General features: G+C 45.0%; 9 non-coding genes across 9 annotated transcripts; all 9 read left to right on the forward strand.

Annotated features, from left to right (window-relative positions):
* The first annotated feature begins 1,441 nt into the window (after nt 1–1,441).
* On the forward strand, nt 1,442–1,513 carry trnae-uuc (transfer RNA glutamic acid (anticodon UUC)). The gene has a single exon. It is a non-coding gene; the product is annotated as a tRNA-Glu (tRNA).
* A 1,772-nt stretch (nt 1,514–3,285) lies between these two features.
* Nucleotides 3,286–3,357, forward strand: trnae-uuc (transfer RNA glutamic acid (anticodon UUC)). The gene has a single exon. It is a non-coding gene; the product is annotated as a tRNA-Glu (tRNA).
* A 1,772-nt stretch (nt 3,358–5,129) lies between these two features.
* Nucleotides 5,130–5,201, forward strand: trnae-uuc (transfer RNA glutamic acid (anticodon UUC)). The gene has a single exon. It is a non-coding gene; the product is annotated as a tRNA-Glu (tRNA).
* A 1,772-nt stretch (nt 5,202–6,973) lies between these two features.
* On the forward strand, nt 6,974–7,045 carry trnae-uuc (transfer RNA glutamic acid (anticodon UUC)). The gene has a single exon. It is a non-coding gene; the product is annotated as a tRNA-Glu (tRNA).
* A 1,772-nt stretch (nt 7,046–8,817) lies between these two features.
* Nucleotides 8,818–8,889, forward strand: trnae-uuc (transfer RNA glutamic acid (anticodon UUC)). The gene has a single exon. It is a non-coding gene; the product is annotated as a tRNA-Glu (tRNA).
* A 1,772-nt stretch (nt 8,890–10,661) lies between these two features.
* On the forward strand, nt 10,662–10,733 carry trnae-uuc (transfer RNA glutamic acid (anticodon UUC)). The gene has a single exon. It is a non-coding gene; the product is annotated as a tRNA-Glu (tRNA).
* A 1,772-nt stretch (nt 10,734–12,505) lies between these two features.
* trnae-uuc (transfer RNA glutamic acid (anticodon UUC)) lies at nt 12,506–12,577 on the forward strand. Its single transcript has one exon. It is a non-coding gene; the product is annotated as a tRNA-Glu (tRNA).
* Nucleotides 12,578–14,349: 1,772 nt separating this feature from the next.
* trnae-uuc (transfer RNA glutamic acid (anticodon UUC)) lies at nt 14,350–14,421 on the forward strand. Its single transcript has one exon. It is a non-coding gene; the product is annotated as a tRNA-Glu (tRNA).
* Nucleotides 14,422–16,187: 1,766 nt separating this feature from the next.
* trnae-uuc (transfer RNA glutamic acid (anticodon UUC)) lies at nt 16,188–16,259 on the forward strand. Its single transcript has one exon. It is a non-coding gene; the product is annotated as a tRNA-Glu (tRNA).
* Nucleotides 16,260–18,025: the final 1,766 nt, after the last annotated feature.

The raw sequence follows: 18,025 nt of genomic DNA on the forward strand, positions 1-18,025 counted from the left end.
GGGAATGCCTGGACCATGGGCACTGATAACTTATCCTTGAGCATTCATTTGGACAGGGCCCCTTCTACAGTGCACACTGACTCACTGCGTGTCAAAGTTTAGCGTTTAAAGGCGATTTCCAAGATCTGAATTTCCCGGCAGAGAATTCATGGAGTTTTTGATGTAACCGAGATTCACCATCACTAACGTTAAATCTCTCCTTTTCAATATCATTATACATTACATGAACACATCCGGAGCTCCGAGATGTGTTTGGGACCCATTGCCCCGAAATGATGACTCAGTGTGCGGGGCAATTCCTTCCGGGGTTTAAGTTTTCTTTCAAAAAGGTGTGAGAAAGTTTTGCTTCGTTTTCTGTCGGGCCGAAATAGTCCAGTTGGGAGAGCGTGAGACTGAAGATTTAAAGGTCACTGGTTCAATCCCGGGTTTCGGCAATATCTGGTGATTTTACGTTTCCTTCATTTTAAGGGGAGAAGCTGGTTTCAGATCGAGACAGTGGTTGAGGGCTGGGCTGTTCAGCGGTTGCGTGGTACTAATTTTCGACATGATTTTTTTTAGATTCAGCGCTCTTTTTCTGTTACGTTCTATTTATACTCTGCCCAGTTTTGTATATGGTACTGAAGTTTCATGTTCAGCCATGAACTCATTGAATGGCGGTGCAGGCTAGAAGAGCTGAATGGCCTGCTCCTGCACCTATTTTCTATGTTTCTAAGAGTGAACAATGTTTAAGCGATGCAATGTGTTCAATTCTTATGCAGTAACTCTATCACCCAGTGTGTGCCGGATACAAAATCATCTCAGGCTGTGCTTTCACGCAGCCCAAGGGCATTTTGTTGCCGGTTAAATCGGTCGTTTAGGGCGTGGTATTAATAAAGCAAAGAGCGCGGGCATGATCCCCGTATGAGCCAACCCAATTTTTCATGATTTTTATTCGGTTTTTAGTAACTTTTACAATCAAATCTTCATAACGAAACAAATCCACACGGAATCCCAAGGGATGGGAACGATTTGGAATAACAGCCATTGCTTCTTTGCCGACGGTGTGCAGAGCACAACTTTCTGTTGATACGTGGTTCTTGCGCATAACCGATGAACTGGAGAGCTGTTCCCGTCAATGGTTAAAAGCAGAACAGAAAGACAGAACGGTTCTGTCGCCAGGAGATGAGCAAAAGGCTGCATTTCAGGACAAAAGCACCAAATGAAATCTTCACACGGTACCGAGAGTGAAAATTCCCGGAAAAAGGAGAGAATGAAATGGATTTCAGTGGATGCCTAGCCGCACTTAACACTGTGATTGCGCGGACATGTCTTTGATGTTCTCCACAAAAACTGCCATTTGCTGCGAACAGTTTTCCCTGGCGCGAATGTGATGAGAATTTCTAAACAGCAAGGAGGAAAGACTGGGTTGGTCTGCTTGCTGGCACAAACGTTTGCAGCAGCTTCCCTGGTGGTCTAGTGGTTAGGATTCGGCGCTTTCACCGCCGCGGCCCGGGTTCGATTCCCGGTCAGGGAACATTGTATCTGCGGTGCTTCGAAATGCAATGTTGTTCCTCAACATGCTTGCAGCTCACCTCGCTGTTGTTGCCCCAATCATCAGCAGCGTGTCGTGATACCAGAAAAACACTTATGTTTTAAAGTCTGCACTAAATGACAAGATCTCGCTCAACAAGTGGAACTCCAATTGCTGATAGACAACGTACATTTTGCCAATCATGGCTATCTTTGGTCTTCCAGGTACGTATTTGCGCCACATCACTCGAGCTTGTCATCAATCAATGCATTGCTACTGCGGAAATATTCAGCATTTTAAACTTCGCAAAGAGTGCAAGACTGGAATCAGGGAATGCCTGGACCATGGGCACTGATAACTTATCCTTGAGCATTCATTTGGACAGGGCCCCTTCTACAGTGCACACTGACTCACTGCGTGTCAAAGTTTAGCGTTTAAAGGCGATTTCCAAGATCTGAATTTCCCGGCAGAGAATTCATGGAGTTTTTGATGTAACCGAGATTCACCATCACTAACGTTAAATCTCTCCTTTTCAATATCATTATACATTACATGAACACATCCGGAGCTCCGAGATGTGTTTGGGACCCATTGCCCCGAAATGATGACTCAGTGTGCGGGGCAATTCCTTCCGCGGTTTAAGTTTTCTTTCAAAAAGGTGTGAGAAAGTTTTGCTTCGTTTTCTGTCGGGCCGAAATAGTCCAGTTGGGAGAGCGTGAGACTGAAGATTTAAAGGTCACTGGTTCAATCTCGGGTTTCGGCAATATCTGGTGATTTTACGTTTCCTTCATTTTAAGGGGAGAAGCTGGTTTTAGATCGAGACAGTGGTTGAGGGCTGGGCTGTTCAGCGGTTGCGTGGTACTAATTTTCGACATGATTTTTTTTAGATTCAGCGCTCTTTTTCTGTTACGTTCTATTTATACTCTGCCCAGTTTTGTATATGGTACTGAACTTTCATGTTCAGCCATGAACTCATTGAATGGCGGTGCAGGCTAGAAGAGCTGAATGGCCTGCTCCTGCACCTATTTTCTATGTTTCTAAGAGTGAACAATGTTTAAGCGATGCAATGTGTTCAATTCTTATGCAGTAACTCTATCACCCAGTGTGTGCCGGATACAAAATCATCTCAGGCTGTGCTTTCACGCAGCCCAAGGGCATTTTGTTGCCGGTTAAATCGGTCGTTTAGGGCGTGGTATTAATAAAGCAAAGAGCGCGGGCATGATCCCCGTATGAGCCAACCCAATTTTTCATGATTTTTATTCGGTTTTTAGTAACTTTTACAATCAAATCTTCATAACGAAACAAATCCACACGGAATCCCAAGGGATGGGAACGATTTGGAATAACAGCCATTGCTTCTTTGCCGACGGTGTGCAGAGCACAACTTTCTGTTGATACGTGGTTCTTGCTTTGCGCATAACCGATGAACTGGAGAGCTGTTCCCGTCAATGGTTAAAAGCAGAACAGAAAGACAGAACGGTTCTGTCGCCAGGAGATGAGCAAAAGGCTGCATTTCAGGACAAAAGCACCAAATGAAATCTTCACACGGTACCGAGAGTGAAAATTCCCGGAAAAAGGAGAGAATGAAATGGATTTCAGTGGATGCCTAGCCGCACTTAACACTGTGATTGCGCGGACATGTCTTTGATGTTCTCCACAAAAACTGCCATTTGCTGCGAACAGTTTTCCCTGGCGCGAATGTGATGAGAATTTCTAAACAGCAAGGAGGAAAGACTGGGTTGGTCTGCTTGCTGCCACAAACGTTTGCAGCAGCTTCCCTGGTGGTCTAGTGGTTAGGATTCGGCGCTTTCACCGCCGCGGCCCGGGTTCGATGCCCGGTCAGGGAACATTGTATCTGCGGTGCTTCGAAATGCAATGTTGTTCCTCAACATGCTTGCAGCTCACCTCGCTGTTGTTGCCCCAATCATCAGCAGCGTGTCGTGATACCAGAAAAACACTTATGTTTTAAAGTCTGCACTAAATGACAAGATCTCGCTCAACAAGTGGAACTCCAATTGCTGATAGACAACGTACATTTTGCCAATCATGGCTATCTTTGGTCTTCCAGGTACGTATTTGCGCCACATCACTCGAGCTTGTCATCAATCAATGCATTGCTACTGCGGAAATATTCAGCATTTTAAACTTCGCAAAGAGTGCAAGACTGGAATCAGGGAATGCCTGGACCATGGGCACTGATAACTTATCCTTGAGCATTCATTTGGACAGGGCCCCTTCTACAGTGCACACTGACTCACTGCGTGTCAAAGTTTAGCGTTTAAAGGCGATTTCCAAGATCTGAATTTCCCGGCAGAGAATTCATGGAGTTTTTGATGTAACCGAGATTCACCATCACTAACGTTAAATCTCTCCTTTTCAATATCATTATACATTACATGAACACATCCGGAGCTCCGAGATGTGTTTGGGACCCATTGCCCCGAAATGATGACTCAGTGTGCGGGGCAATTCCTTCCGGGGTTTAAGTTTTCTTTCAAAAAGGTGTGAGAAAGTTTTGCTTCGTTTTCTGTCGGGCCGAAATAGTCCAGTTGGGAGAGCGTGAGACTGAAGATTTAAAGGTCACTGGTTCAATCTCGGGTTTCGGCAATATCTGGTGATTTTACGTTTCCTTCATTTTAAGGGGAGAAGCTGGTTTTGGATCGAGACAGTGGTTGAGGGCTGGGCTGTTCAGCGGTTGCGTGGTACTAATTTTCGACATGATTTTTTTTAGATTCAGCGCTCTTTTTCTGTTACGTTCTATTTATACTCTGCCCAGTTTTGTATATGGTACTGAACTTTCATGTTCAGCCATGAACTCATTGAATGGCGGTGCAGGCTAGAAGAGCTGAATGGCCTGCTCCTGCACCTATTTTCTATGTTTCTAAGAGTGAACAATGTTTAAGCGATGCAATGTGTTCAATTCTTATGCAGTAACTCTATCACCCAGTGTGTGCCGGATACAAAATCATCTCAGGCTGTGCTTTCACGCAGCCCAAGGGCATTTTGTTGCCGGTTAAATCGGTCGTTTAGGGCGTGGTATTAATAAAGCAAAGAGCGCGGGCATGATCCCCGTATGAGCCAACCCAATTTTTCATGATTTTTATTCGGTTTTTAGTAACTTTTACAATCAAATCTTCATAACGAAACAAATCCACACGGAATCCCAAGGGATGGGAACGATTTGGAATAACAGCCATTGCTTCTTTGCCGACGGTGTGCAGAGCACAACTTTCTGTTGATACGTGGTTCTTGCTTTGCGCATAACCGATGAACTGGAGAGCTGTTCCCGTCAATGGTTAAAAGCAGAACAGAAAGACAGAACGGTTCTGTCGCCAGGAGATGAGCAAAAGGCTGCATTTCAGGACAAAAGCACCAAATGAAATCTTCACACGGTACCGAGAGTGAAAATTCCCGGAAAAAGGAGAGAATGAAATGGATTTCAGTGGATGCCTAGCCGCACTTAACACTGTGATTGCGCGGACATGTCTTTGATGTTCTCCACAAAAACTGCCATTTGCTGCGAACAGTTTTCCCTGGCGCGAATGTGATGAGAATTTCTAAACAGCAAGGAGGAAAGACTGGGTTGGTCTGCTTGCTGGCACAAACGTTTGCAGCAGCTTCCCTGGTGGTCTAGTGGTTAGGATTCGGCGCTTTCACCGCCGCGGCCCGGGTTCGATTCCCGGTCAGGCAACATTGTATCTGCGGTGTTTCGAAATGCAATGCTGTTCCTCAACATGCTTGCAGCTCACCTCGCTGTTGTTGCCCCAATCATCAGCAGCGTGTCGTGATACCACAAAAACACTTATGTTTTAAAGTCTGCACTAAATGACAAGATCTCGCTCAACAAGTGGAACTCCAATTGCTGATAGACAACGTACATTTTGCCAATCATGGCTATCTTTAGTCTTGCAGGTACGTATTTGCGCCACATCACTCGAGCTTGTCATCAATCAATGCATTGCCACTGCGGAAATATTCAGCAATTTAAACTTCGCAAAGAGTGCAAGACTGGAATCAGGGAATGCCTGGACCATGGGCAATGATAACTTATCCTTGAGCATTCATTTGGACAGGGCCCCTTCTACAGTGCACACTGACTCACTGCGTGTCAAAGTTTAGCGTTTAAAGGCGATTTCCAAGATCTGAATTTCCCGGCAGAGAATTCATGGAGTTTTTGATGTAACCGAGATTCACCATCACTAACGTTAAATCTCTCCTTTTCAATATCATTATACATTACATGAACACATCCGGAGCTCCGAGATGTGTTTGGGACCCATTGCCCCGAAATGATGACTCAGTGTGCGGGGCAATTCCTTCCGGGGTTTAAGTTTTCTTTCAAAAAGGTGTGAGAAAGTTTTGCTTCGTTTTCTGTCGGGCCGAAATAGTCCAGTTGGGAGAGCGTGAGACTGAAGATTTAAAGGTCACTGGTTCAATCTCGGGTTTCGGCAATATCTGGTGATTTTACGTTTCCTTCATTTTAAGGGGAGAAGCTGGTTTTCGATCGAGACAGTGGTTGAGGGCTGGGCTGTTCAGCGGTTGCGTGGTACTAATTTTCGACATGATTTTTTTTAGATTCAGCGCTCTTTTTCTGTTACGTTCTATTTATACTCTGCCCAGTTTTGTATATGGTACTGAAGTTTCATGTTCAGCCATGAACTCATTGAATGGCGGTGCAGGCTAGAAGAGCTGAATGGCCTGCTCCTGCACCTATTTTCTATGTTTCTAAGAGTGAACAATGTTTAAGCGATGCAATGTGTTCAATTCTTATGCAGTAACTCTATCACCCAGTGTGTGCCGGATACAAAATCATCTCAGGCTGTGCTTTCACGCAGCCCAAGGGCATTTTGTTGCCGGTTAAATCGGTCGTTTAGGGCGTGGTATTAATAAAGCAAAGAGCGCGGGCATGATCCCCGTATGAGCCAACCCAATTTTTCATGATTTTTATTCGGTTTTTAGTAACTTTTACAATCAAATCTTCATAACGAAACAAATCCACACGGAATCCCAAGGGATGGGAACGATTTGGAATAACAGCCATTGCTTCTTTGCCGACGGTGTGCAGAGCACAACTTTCTGTTGATACGTGGTTCTTGCTTTGCGCATAACCGATGAACTGGAGAGCTGTTCCCGTCAATGGTTAAAAGCAGAACAGAAAGACAGAACGGTTCTGTCGCCAGGAGATGAGCAAAAGGCTGCATTTCAGGACAAAAGCACCAAATGAAATCTTCACACGGTACCGAGAGTGAAAATTCCCGGAAAAAGGAGAGAATGAAATGGATTTCAGTGGATGCCTAGCCGCACTTAACACTGTGATTGCGCGGACATGTCTTTGATGTTCTCCACAAAAACTGCCATTTGCTGCGAACAGTTTTCCCTGGCGCGAATGTGATGAGAATTTCTAAACAGCAAGGAGGAAAGACTGGGTTGGTCTGCTTGCTGGCACAAACGTTTGCAGCAGCTTCCCTGGTGGTCTAGTGGTTAGGATTCGGCGCTTTCACCGCCGCGGCCCGGGTTCGATTCCCGGTCAGGGAACATTGTATCTGCGGTGCTTCGAAATGCAATGTTGTTCCTGAACATGCTTGCAGCTCAACTCGCTGTTGTTGCCCCAATCATCAGCAGCGTGTGGTGATACAACAAAAACACTTATGTTTTAAAGTCTGCACTAAATGACAAGATCTCGCTCAACAAGTGGAACTCCAATTGCTGATAGACAACGTACATTTTGCCAATCATGGCTATCTTTAGTCTTGCAGGTACGTATTTGCGCCACATCACTCGAGCTTGTCATCAATCAATGCATTGCCACTGCGGAAATATTCAGCAATTTAAACTTCGCAAAGAGTGCAAGACTGGAATCAGGGAATGCCTGGACCATGGGCAATGATAACTTATCCTTGAGCATTCATTTGGACAGGGCCCCTTCTACAGTGCACACTGACTCACTGCGTGTCAAAGTTTAGCGTTTAAAGGCGATTTCCAAGATCTGAATTTCCCGGCAGAGAATTCATGGAGTTTTTGATGTAACCGAGATTCACCATCACTAACGTTAAATCTCTCCTTTTCAATATCATTATACATTACATGAACACATCCGGAGCTCCGAGATGTGTTTGGGACCCATTGCCCCGAAATGATGACTCAGTGTGCGGGGCAATTCCTTCCGGGGTTTAAGTTTTCTTTCAAAAAGGTGTGAGAAAGTTTTGCTTCGTTTTCTGTCGGGCCGAAATAGTCCAGTTGGGAGAGCGTGAGACTGAAGATTTAAAGGTCACTGGTTCAATCTCGGGTTTCGGCAATATCTGGTGATTTTACGTTTCCTTCATTTTAAGGGGAGAAGCTGGTTTTCGATCGAGACAGTGGTTGAGGGCTGGGCTGTTCAGCGGTTGCGTGGTACTAATTTTCGACATGATTTTTTTTAGATTCAGCGCTCTTTTTCTGTTACGTTCTATTTATACTCTGCCCAGTTTTGTATATGGTACTGAAGTTTCATGTTCAGCCATGAACTCATTGAATGGCGGTGCAGGCTAGAAGAGCTGAATGGCCTGCTCCTGCACCTATTTTCTATGTTTCTAAGAGTGAACAATGTTTAAGCGATGCAATGTGTTCAATTCTTATGCAGTAACTCTATCACCCAGTGTGTGCCGGATACAAAATCATCTCAGGCTGTGCTTTCACGCAGCCCAAGGGCATTTTGTTGCCGGTTAAATCGGTCGTTTAGGGCGTGGTATTAATAAAGCAAAGAGCGCGGGCATGATCCCCGTATGAGCCAACCCAATTTTTCATGATTTTTATTCGGTTTTTAGTAACTTTTACAATCAAATCTTCATAACGAAACAAATCCACACGGAATCCCAAGGGATGGGAACGATTTGGAATAACAGCCATTGCTTCTTTGCCGACGGTGTGCAGAGCACAACTTTCTGTTGATACGTGGTTCTTGCTTTGCGCATAACCGATGAACTGGAGAGCTGTTCCCGTCAATGGTTAAAAGCAGAACAGAAAGACAGAACGGTTCTGTCGCCAGGAGATGAGCAAAAGGCTGCATTTCAGGACAAAAGCACCAAATGAAATCTTCACACGGTACCGAGAGTGAAAATTCCCGGAAAAAGGAGAGAATGAAATGGATTTCAGTGGATGCCTAGCCGCACTTAACACTGTGATTGCGCGGACATGTCTTTGATGTTCTCCACAAAAACTGCCATTTGCTGCGAACAGTTTTCCCTGGCGCGAATGTGATGAGAATTTCTAAACAGCAAGGAGGAAAGACTGGGTTGGTCTGCTTGCTGGCACAAACGTTTGCAGCAGCTTCCCTGGTGGTCTAGTGGTTAGGATTCGGCGATTTCACCGCCGCGGCCCGGGTTCGATTCCCGGTCAGGGAACATTGTATCTGCGGTGCTTCGAAATGCAATGTTGTTCCTGAACATGCTTGCAGCTCAACTCGCTGTTGTTGCCCCAATCATCAGCAGCGTGTGGTGATACAACAAAAACACTTATGTTTTAAAGTCTGCACTAAATGACAAGATCTCGCTCAACAAGTGGAACTCCAATTGCTGATAGACAACGTACATTTTGCCAATCATGGCTATCTTTAGTCTTGCAGGTACGTATTTGCGCCACATCACTCGAGCTTGTCATCAATCAATGCATTGCCACTGCGGAAATATTCAGCAATTTAAACTTCGCAAAGAGTGCAAGACTGGAATCAGGGAATGCCTGGACCATGGGCAATGATAACTTATCCTTGAGCATTCATTTGGACAGGGCCCCTTCTACAGTGCACACTGACTCACTGCGTGTCAAAGTTTAGCGTTTAAAGGCGATTTCCAAGATCTGAATTTCCCGGCAGAGAATTCATGGAGTTTTTGATGTAACCGAGATTCACCATCACTAACGTTAAATCTCTCCTTTTCAATATCATTATACATTACATGAACACATCCGGAGCTCCGAGATGTGTTTGGGACCCATTGCCCCGAAATGATGACTCAGTGTGCGGGGCAATTCCTTCCGGGGTTTAAGTTTTCTTTCAAAAAGGTGTGAGAAAGTTTTGCTTCGTTTTCTGTCGGGCCGAAATAGTCCAGTTGGGAGAGCGTGAGACTGAAGATTTAAAGGTCACTGGTTCAATCTCGGGTTTCGGCAATATCTGGTGATTTTACGTTTCCTTCATTTTAAGGGGAGAAGCTGGTTTTCGATCGAGACAGTGGTTGAGGGCTGGGCTGTTCAGCGGTTGCGTGGTACTAATTTTCGACATGATTTTTTTTAGATTCAGCGCTCTTTTTCTGTTACGTTCTATTTATACTCTGCCCAGTTTTGTATATGGTACTGAAGTTTCATGTTCAGCCATGAACTCATTGAATGGCGGTGCAGGCTAGAAGAGCTGAATGGCCTGCTCCTGCACCTATTTTCTATGTTTCTAAGAGTGAACAATGTTTAAGCGATGCAATGTGTTCAATTCTTATGCAGTAACTCTATCACCCAGTGTGTGCCGGATACAAAATCATCTCAGGCTGTGCTTTCACGCAGCCCAAGGGCATTTTGTTGCCGGTTAAATCGGTCGTTTAGGGCGTGGTATTAATAAAGCAAAGAGCGCGGGCATGATCCCCGTATGAGCCAACCCAATTTTTCATGATTTTTATTCGGTTTTTAGTAACTTTTACAATCAAATCTTCATAACGAAACAAATCCACACGGAATCCCAAGGGATGGGAACGATTTGGAATAACAGCCATTGCTTCTTTGCCGACGGTGTGCAGAGCACAACTTTCTGTTGATACGTGGTTCTTGCTTTGCGCATAACCGATGAACTGGAGAGCTGTTCCCGTCAATGGTTAAAAGCAGAACAGAAAGACAGAACGGTTCTGTCGCCAGGAGATGAGCAAAAGGCTGCATTTCAGGACAAAAGCACCAAATGAAATCTTCACACGGTACCGAGAGTGAAAATTCCCGGAAAAAGGAGAGAATGAAATGGATTTCAGTGGATGCCTAGCCGCACTTAACACTGTGATTGCGCGGACATGTCTTTGATGTTCTCCACAAAAACTGCCATTTGCTGCGAACAGTTTTCCCTGGCGCGAATGTGATGAGAATTTCTAAACAGCAAGGAGGAAAGACTGGGTTGGTCTGCTTGCTGGCACAAACGTTTGCAGCAGCTTCCCTGGTGGTCTAGTGGTTAGGATTCGGCGCTTTCACCGCCGCGGCCCGGGTTCGATTCCCGGTCAGGGAACATTGTATCTGCGGTGCTTCGAAATGCAATGTTGTTCCTGAACATGCTTGCAGCTCAACTCGCTGTTGTTGCCCCAATCATCAGCAGCGTGTGGTGATACAACAAAAACACTTATGTTTTAAAGTCTGCACTAAATGAAAAGATCTCGCTCAACAAGTGGAACTCCAATTGCTGATAGACAACGTACATTTTGCCAATCATGGCTATCTTTAGTCTTCCAGGTACGTATTTGCGCCACATCACTCGAGCTTGTCATCAATCAACGCATTGCCACTGCGGAAATATTCAGCATTTTAAACTTCGCAAAGAGTGCAAGACTGGAATCAGGGAATGCCTGGACCATGGGCACTGATAACCTATCCTTGAGCATTCATTTGGACAGGGCCCCTTCTACAGTGCACACTGGCTCACTGCGTGTCAAAGTTTAGCGTTTAAAGGCGATTTCCAAGATCTGAATTTCCCGGCAGAGAATTCATGGAGTTTTTGATGTAACCGAGATTCACCATCACTAACGTTAAATCTCTCCTTTTCAATATCATTATACATTACATGAACACATCCGGAGCTCCGAGATGTGTTTGGGACCCATTGCCCCGAAATGATGACTCAGTGTGCGGGGCAATTCCTTCCGGGGTTTAAGTTTTCTTTCAAAAAGGTGTGAGAAAGTTTTGCTTCGTTTTCTGTCGGGCCGAAATAGTCCAGTTGGGAGAGCGTGAGACTGGAGATTTAAAGGTCACTGGTTCAATCTCGGGTTTCGGCAATATCTGGTGATTTTACGTTTCCTTCATTTTAAGGGGAGAAGCTGGTTTTAGATCGAGACAGTGGTTGAGGGCTGGGCTGTTCAGCGGTTGCGTGGTACTAATTTTCGACATGATTTTTTTTAGATTCAGCGCTCTTTTTCTGTTACGTTCTATTTATACTCTGCCCAGTTTTGTATATGGTACTGAACTTTCATGTTCAGCCATGAACTCATTGAATGGCGGTGCAGGCTAGAAGAGCTGAATGGCCTGCTCCTGCACCTATTTTCTATGTTTCTAAGAGTGAACAATGTTTAAGCGATGCAATGTGTTCAATTCTTATGCAGTAACTCTATCACCCAGTGTGTGCCGGATACAAAATCATCTCAGGCTGTGCTTTCACGCAGCCCAAGGGCATTTTGTTGCCGGTTAAATCGGTCGTTTAGGGCGTGGTATTAATAAAGCAAAGAGCGCGGGCATGATCCCCGTATGAGCCAACCCAATTTTTCATGATTTTTATTCGGTTTTTAGTAACTTTTACAATCAAATCTTCATAACGAAACAAATCCACACGGAATCCCAAGGGATGGGAACGATTTGGAATAACAGCCATTGCTTCTTTGCCGACGGTGTGCAGAGCACAACTTTCTGTTGATACGTGGTTCTTGCTTTGCGCATAACCGATGAACTGGAGAGCTGTTCCCGTCAATGGTTAAAAGCAGAACAGAAAGACAGAACGGTTCTGTCGCCAGGAGATGAGCAAAAGGCTGCATTTCAGGACAAAAGCACCAAATGAAATCTTCACACGGTACCGAGAGTGAAAATTCCCGGAAAAAGGAGAGAATGAAATGGATTTCAGTGGATGCCTAGCCGCACTTAACACTGTGATTGCGCGGACATGTCTTTGATGTTCTCCACAAAAACTGCCATTTGCTGCGAACAGTTTTCCCTGGCGCGAATGTGATGAGAATTTCTAAACAGCAAGGATGAAAGACTGGGTTGGTCTGCTTGCTGGCACAAACGTTTGCAGCAGCTTCCCTGGTGGTCTAGTGGTTAGGATTCGGCGCTTTCACCGCCGCGGCCCGGGTTCGATTCCCGGTCAGGGAACATTGTATCTGCGGTGTTTTGAAATGCAATGCTGTTCCTCAACATGCTTGCAGCTCACCTCGCTGTTGTTGCCCCAATCATCAGCAGCGTGTCGTGATACCACAAAAACACTTATGTTTTAAAGTCTGCACTAAATGACAAGATCTCGCTCAACAAGTGGAACTCCAATTGCTGATAGACAACGTACATTTTGCCAATCATGGCTATCTTTGGTCTTCCAGGTACGTATTTGCGCCACATCACTCGAGCTTGTCATCAATCAATGCATTGCTACTGCGGAAATATTCAGCATTTTAAACTTCGCAAAGAGTGCAAGACTGGAATCAGGGAATGCCTGGACCATGGGCAATGATAACTTATCCTTGAGCATTCATTTGGACAGGGCCCCTTCTACAGTGCACACTGACTCACTGCGTGTCAAAGTTTAGCGTTTAAAGGCGATTTCCAAGATCTGAATTTCCCGGCAGAGAATTCATGGAGTTTTTGATGTAACCGAGATTCACCATCACTAACGTTAAATCTCTCCTTTTCAATATCATTATACATTACATGAACACATCCGGAGCTCCGAGATGTGTTTGGGACCCATTGCCCCGAAATGATGACTCAGTGTGCGGGGCAATTCCTTCCGGGGTTTAAGTTTTCTTTCAAAAAGGTGTGAGAAAGTTTTGCTTCGTTTTCTGTCGGGCCGAAATAGTCCAGTTGGGAGAGCGTGAGACTGAAGATTTAAAGGTCACTGGTTCAATCTCGGGTTTCGGCAATATCTGGTGATTTTACGTTTCCTTCATTTTAAGGGGAGAAGCTGGTTTTCGATCGAGACAGTGGTTGAGGGCTGGGCTGTTCAGCGGTTGCGTGGTACTAATTTTCGACATGATTTTTTTTAGATTCAGCGCTCTTTTTCTGTTACGTTCTATTTATACTCTGCCCAGTTTTGTATATGGTACTGAAGTTTCATGTTCAGCCATGAACTCATTGAATGGCGGTGCAGGCTAGAAGAGCTGAATGGCCTGCTCCTGCACCTATTTTCTATGTTTCTAAGAGTGAACAATGTTTAAGCGATGCAATGTGTTCAATTCTTATGCAGTAACTCTATCACCCAGTGTGTGCCGGATACAAAATCATCTCAGGCTGTGCTTTCACGCAGCCCAAGGGCATTTTGTTGCCGGTTAAATCGGTCGTTTAGGGCGTGGTATTAATAAAGCAAAGAGCGCGGGCATGATCCCCGTATGAGCCAACCCAATTTTTCATGATTTTTATTCGGTTTTTAGTAACTTTTACAATCAAATCTTCATAACGAAACAAATCCACACGGAATCCCAAGGGATGGGAACGATTTGGAATAACAGCCATTGCTTCTTTGCCGACGGTGTGCAGAGCACAACTTTCTGTTGATACGTGGTTCTTGCTTTGCGCATAACCGATGAACTGGAGAGCTGTTCCCGTCAATGGTTAAAAGCAGAACAGAAAGACAGAACGGTTCTGTCGCCAGGAGATGAGCAAAAGGCTGCATTTCAGGACAAAAGCACCAAATGAAATCTTCACACGGTACCGAGAGTGAAAATTCCCGGAAAAAGGAGAGAATGAAATGGATTTCAGTGGATGCCTAGCCGCACTTAACACTGTGATTGCGCGGACATGTCTTTGATGTTCTCCACAAAAACTGCCATTTGCTGCGAACAGTTTTCCCTGGCGCGAATGTGATGAGAATTTCTAAACAGCAAGGAGGAAAGACTGGGTTGGTCTGCTTGCTGGCACAAACGTTTGCAGCAGCTTCCCTGGTGGTCTAGTGGTTAGGATTCGGCGCTTTCACCGCCGCGGCCCGGGTTCGATTCCCGGTCAGGGAGCATTGTATCTGCGGTGCTTCGAAATGCAATGTTGTTCCTGAACATGCTTGCAGCTCAACTCGCTGTTGTTGCCCCAATCATCAGCAGCGTGTGGTGATACAACAAAAACACTTATGTTTTAAAGTCTGCACTAAATGACAAGATCTCGCTCAACAAGTGGAACTCCAATTGCTGATAGACAACGTACATTTTGCCAATCATGGCTATCTTTAGTCTTCCAGGTACGTATTTGCGCCACATCACTCGAGCTTGTCATCAATCAACGCATTGCCACTGCGGAAATATTCAGCATTTTAAACTTCGCAAAGAGTGCAAGACTGGAATCAGGGAATGCCTGGACCATGGGCACTGATAACCTATCCTTGAGCATTCATTTGGACAGGGCCCCTTCTACAGTGCACACTGGCTCACTGCGTGTCAAAGTTTAGCGTTTAAAGGCGATTTCCAAGATCTGAATTTCCCGGCAGAGAATTCATGGAATTTTTGATGTAACCGAGATTCACCATCACTAACGTTAAATCTCTCCTTTTCAATATCATTATACATTACATGAACACATCCGGAGCTCCGAGATGTGTTTGGGACCCATTGCCCCGAAATGAGGACTGAGTGTGCGGGGCAATTCCTTCCGGGGTTTAAGTTTTCTTTCAAAAAGGTGTGAGAAAGTTTTGCTTCGTTTTCTGTCGTGCCGAAATAGTCCAGTTGGGAGAGCGTGAGACTGAAGATTTAAAGGTCACTGGTTCAATCCCGGGTTTCGGCAATATCTGGTGATTTTACGTTTCCTTCATTTTAAGGGGAGAAGCTGGTTTGAGATCGAGACAGTGGTTGAGGGCTGGGCTGTTCAGCGGTTGCGTGGTACTAATTTTCGACTTGATTTTTTTTAGATTCAGCGCTCTGTTACGTTCTATTTATACTCTGCCCAGTTTTGTATATGGTACTGAAGTTTCATGTTCAGCCATGAACTCATTGAATGGCGGTGCAGGCTAGAAGAGCTGAATGGCCTGCTCCTGCACCTATTTTCTATGTTTCTAAGAGTGAACAATGTTTAAGCGATGCGATGTGTTCAATTCTTATGTAGTTACTCTATCACCCAGTTTGTTCCGGATACAAAATCATCTCAGGCTCTGCTTTCACGCAGCCCAAGGGCATTTTGTTGCCGGTTAAATCGGTCGTTTAGGGCGTGGTATTAATAAAGCAAAGAGCGCGGGCATGATCCCCGTATGAGCCAACCCAATTTTTCATGATTTTTATTCGGTTTTTAGTAACTTTTACAATCAAATCTTCATAACGAAACAAATCCACACGGAATCCCAAGGGATGGGAACGATTTGGAATAACAGCCATTGCTTCTTTGCCGACGGTGTGCAGAGCACAACTTTCTGTTGATACGTGTTTCTTGCTTTGCGCATAACCGATGAACTGGAGAGCTGTTCCCGTCAATGGTTAAAAGCAGAACAGAAAGACAGAACGGTTCTGTCGCCAGGAGATGAGCAAAAGGCTGCATTTCAGGACAAAAGCACCAAATGAAATCTTCACACGGTACCGAGAGTGAAAATTCCCGGAAAAAGGAGAGAATGAAATGGATTTCAGTGGATGCCTAGCCGCACTTAACGCTGTGATTGCGCGGACATGTCTTTGATGTTCTCCACAAAAACTGCCATTTGCTGCGAACAGTTTTCCCTGGCGCGAATGTGATGAGAATTTCTAAACAGCAAGGAGGAAAGACTGGGTTGGTCTGCTTGCTGGCAGAAACGTTTGCAGCAGCTTCCCTGGTGGTCTAGTGGTTAGGATACGGCGCTTTCACTGCCGCGGCCCGGGTTCGATTCCCGGTCAGGGAACATTGTATCTGTGGTGTTTCGAAATGCAATGCTCTTCCTCAACATGCTTGCAGCTCAACTCGCTGTTGTTGCCCCAATCATCAGCAGCGTGTCGTGATACCACAAAAACAGTTATGTTTTAAAGTCTGCACTAAATGACAAGATCTCGCTCAACAAGTGGAACTCGAATTGCTGATAGACAACGTACATTTTGCCAATCATGGCTATCTTTAGTCTTGCAGGTACGTATTTGCGCCACATCACTCGAGCTTGTCATCAATCAATGCATTGCCACTGCGGAAATATTCAGCATTTTAAACTTCGCAAAGAGTGCAAGACTGGAATCAGGGAATGCCTGGACCATGGGCACTGATAACTTATCCTTGAGCATTCATTTGGACAGGGCCCCTTCTACAGTGCACACTGGCTCACTGCGTGTCAATGTTTAGCGTTTAAAGGCGATTTCCAAGATCTGAATTTCCCGGCAGAGAATTCATGGAGTTTTTGATGTAACCGAGATTCACCATCACTAACGTTAAATCTCTCCTTTTCAATATCATTATACATTACATGAACACATCCGGAGCTCCGAGATGTGTTTGGGACCCATTGCCCCGAAATGAGGACTGAGTGTGCGGAGCAATTCCTTCCGGGGTTTAAGTTTTCTTTCAAAAAGGTGTGAGAAAGTTTTGCTTCGTTTTCTGTCGTGCCGAAATAGTCCAGTTGGGAGAGCGTGAGACTGAAGATTTAAAGGTCACTGGTTCAATCCCGGGTTTCGGCAATATCTGGTGATTTTACGTTTCCTTCATTTTAAGGGGAGAAGCTGGTTTGAGATCGAGACAGTGGTTGAGGGCTGGGCTGTTCAGCGGTTGCGTGGTACTAATTTTCGACATGATTTTTTTTAGATTCAGCGCTCTGTTACGTTCCATTTATACTCTGCCCAGTTTTGTATATGGTACTGAAGTTTCATGTTCAGCCATGAACTAATTGAATGGCGGTGCAGGCTAGAAGAGCTGAATGGCCTGCTCCTGCACCTATTTTCTATGTTTCTAAGAGTGAACAATGTTTAAGCGATGCGATGTGTTCAATTCTTATGCAGTTACTCTATCACCCAGTGTGTTCCGGATACAAAATCATCTCAGGATTTGCTTTCACGCAGCCCAAGGGCATTTTGTTGCCGGTTAAATCGGTCGTTTAGGGCGTGGTATTAATAAAGCAAAGAGCGCGGGCATGATCCCCGTATGAGCCAACCCAATTTTTCATGATTTTTATTCGGTATTTAGTAACTTTTACAATCAAATCTTCATAACGAAACAAATCCACACGGAATCCCAAGGGATGGGAACGATTTGGAATAACAGCCATTGCTTCTTTGCCGACGGTGTGCAGAGCACAACTTTCTGTTGATACGTGTTTCTTGCTTTGCGCATAACCGATGAACTGGAGAGCTGTTCCCGTCAATGGTTAAAAGCAGAACAGAAAGACAGAACGGTTCTGTCGCCAGGAGATGAGCAAAAGGCTGCATTTCAGGACAAAAGCACGAAATGAAATCTTCACACGGTACCGAGAGTGAAAATTCCCGGAAAAAGGAGAGAATGAAATGGATTTCAATGGATGCCTAGCCGCACTTAACACTGTGATTGCGCGGACATGTCTTTGATGTTCTCCACAAAAACTGCCATTTGCTCCGAACAGTTTTCCCTGGCGCGAATGTGATGAGAATTTCTAAACAGCAAGGAGGAAAGACTGGGTTGGTCTGCTTGCTGGCACAAACGTTTGCAGCAGCT

This window comes from Pristiophorus japonicus, unplaced genomic scaffold, assembly GCF_044704955.1.
Source record: "Pristiophorus japonicus isolate sPriJap1 unplaced genomic scaffold, sPriJap1.hap1 HAP1_SCAFFOLD_282, whole genome shotgun sequence".
Lineage (NCBI taxonomy): Eukaryota > Metazoa > Chordata > Chondrichthyes > Pristiophoridae > Pristiophorus > Pristiophorus japonicus.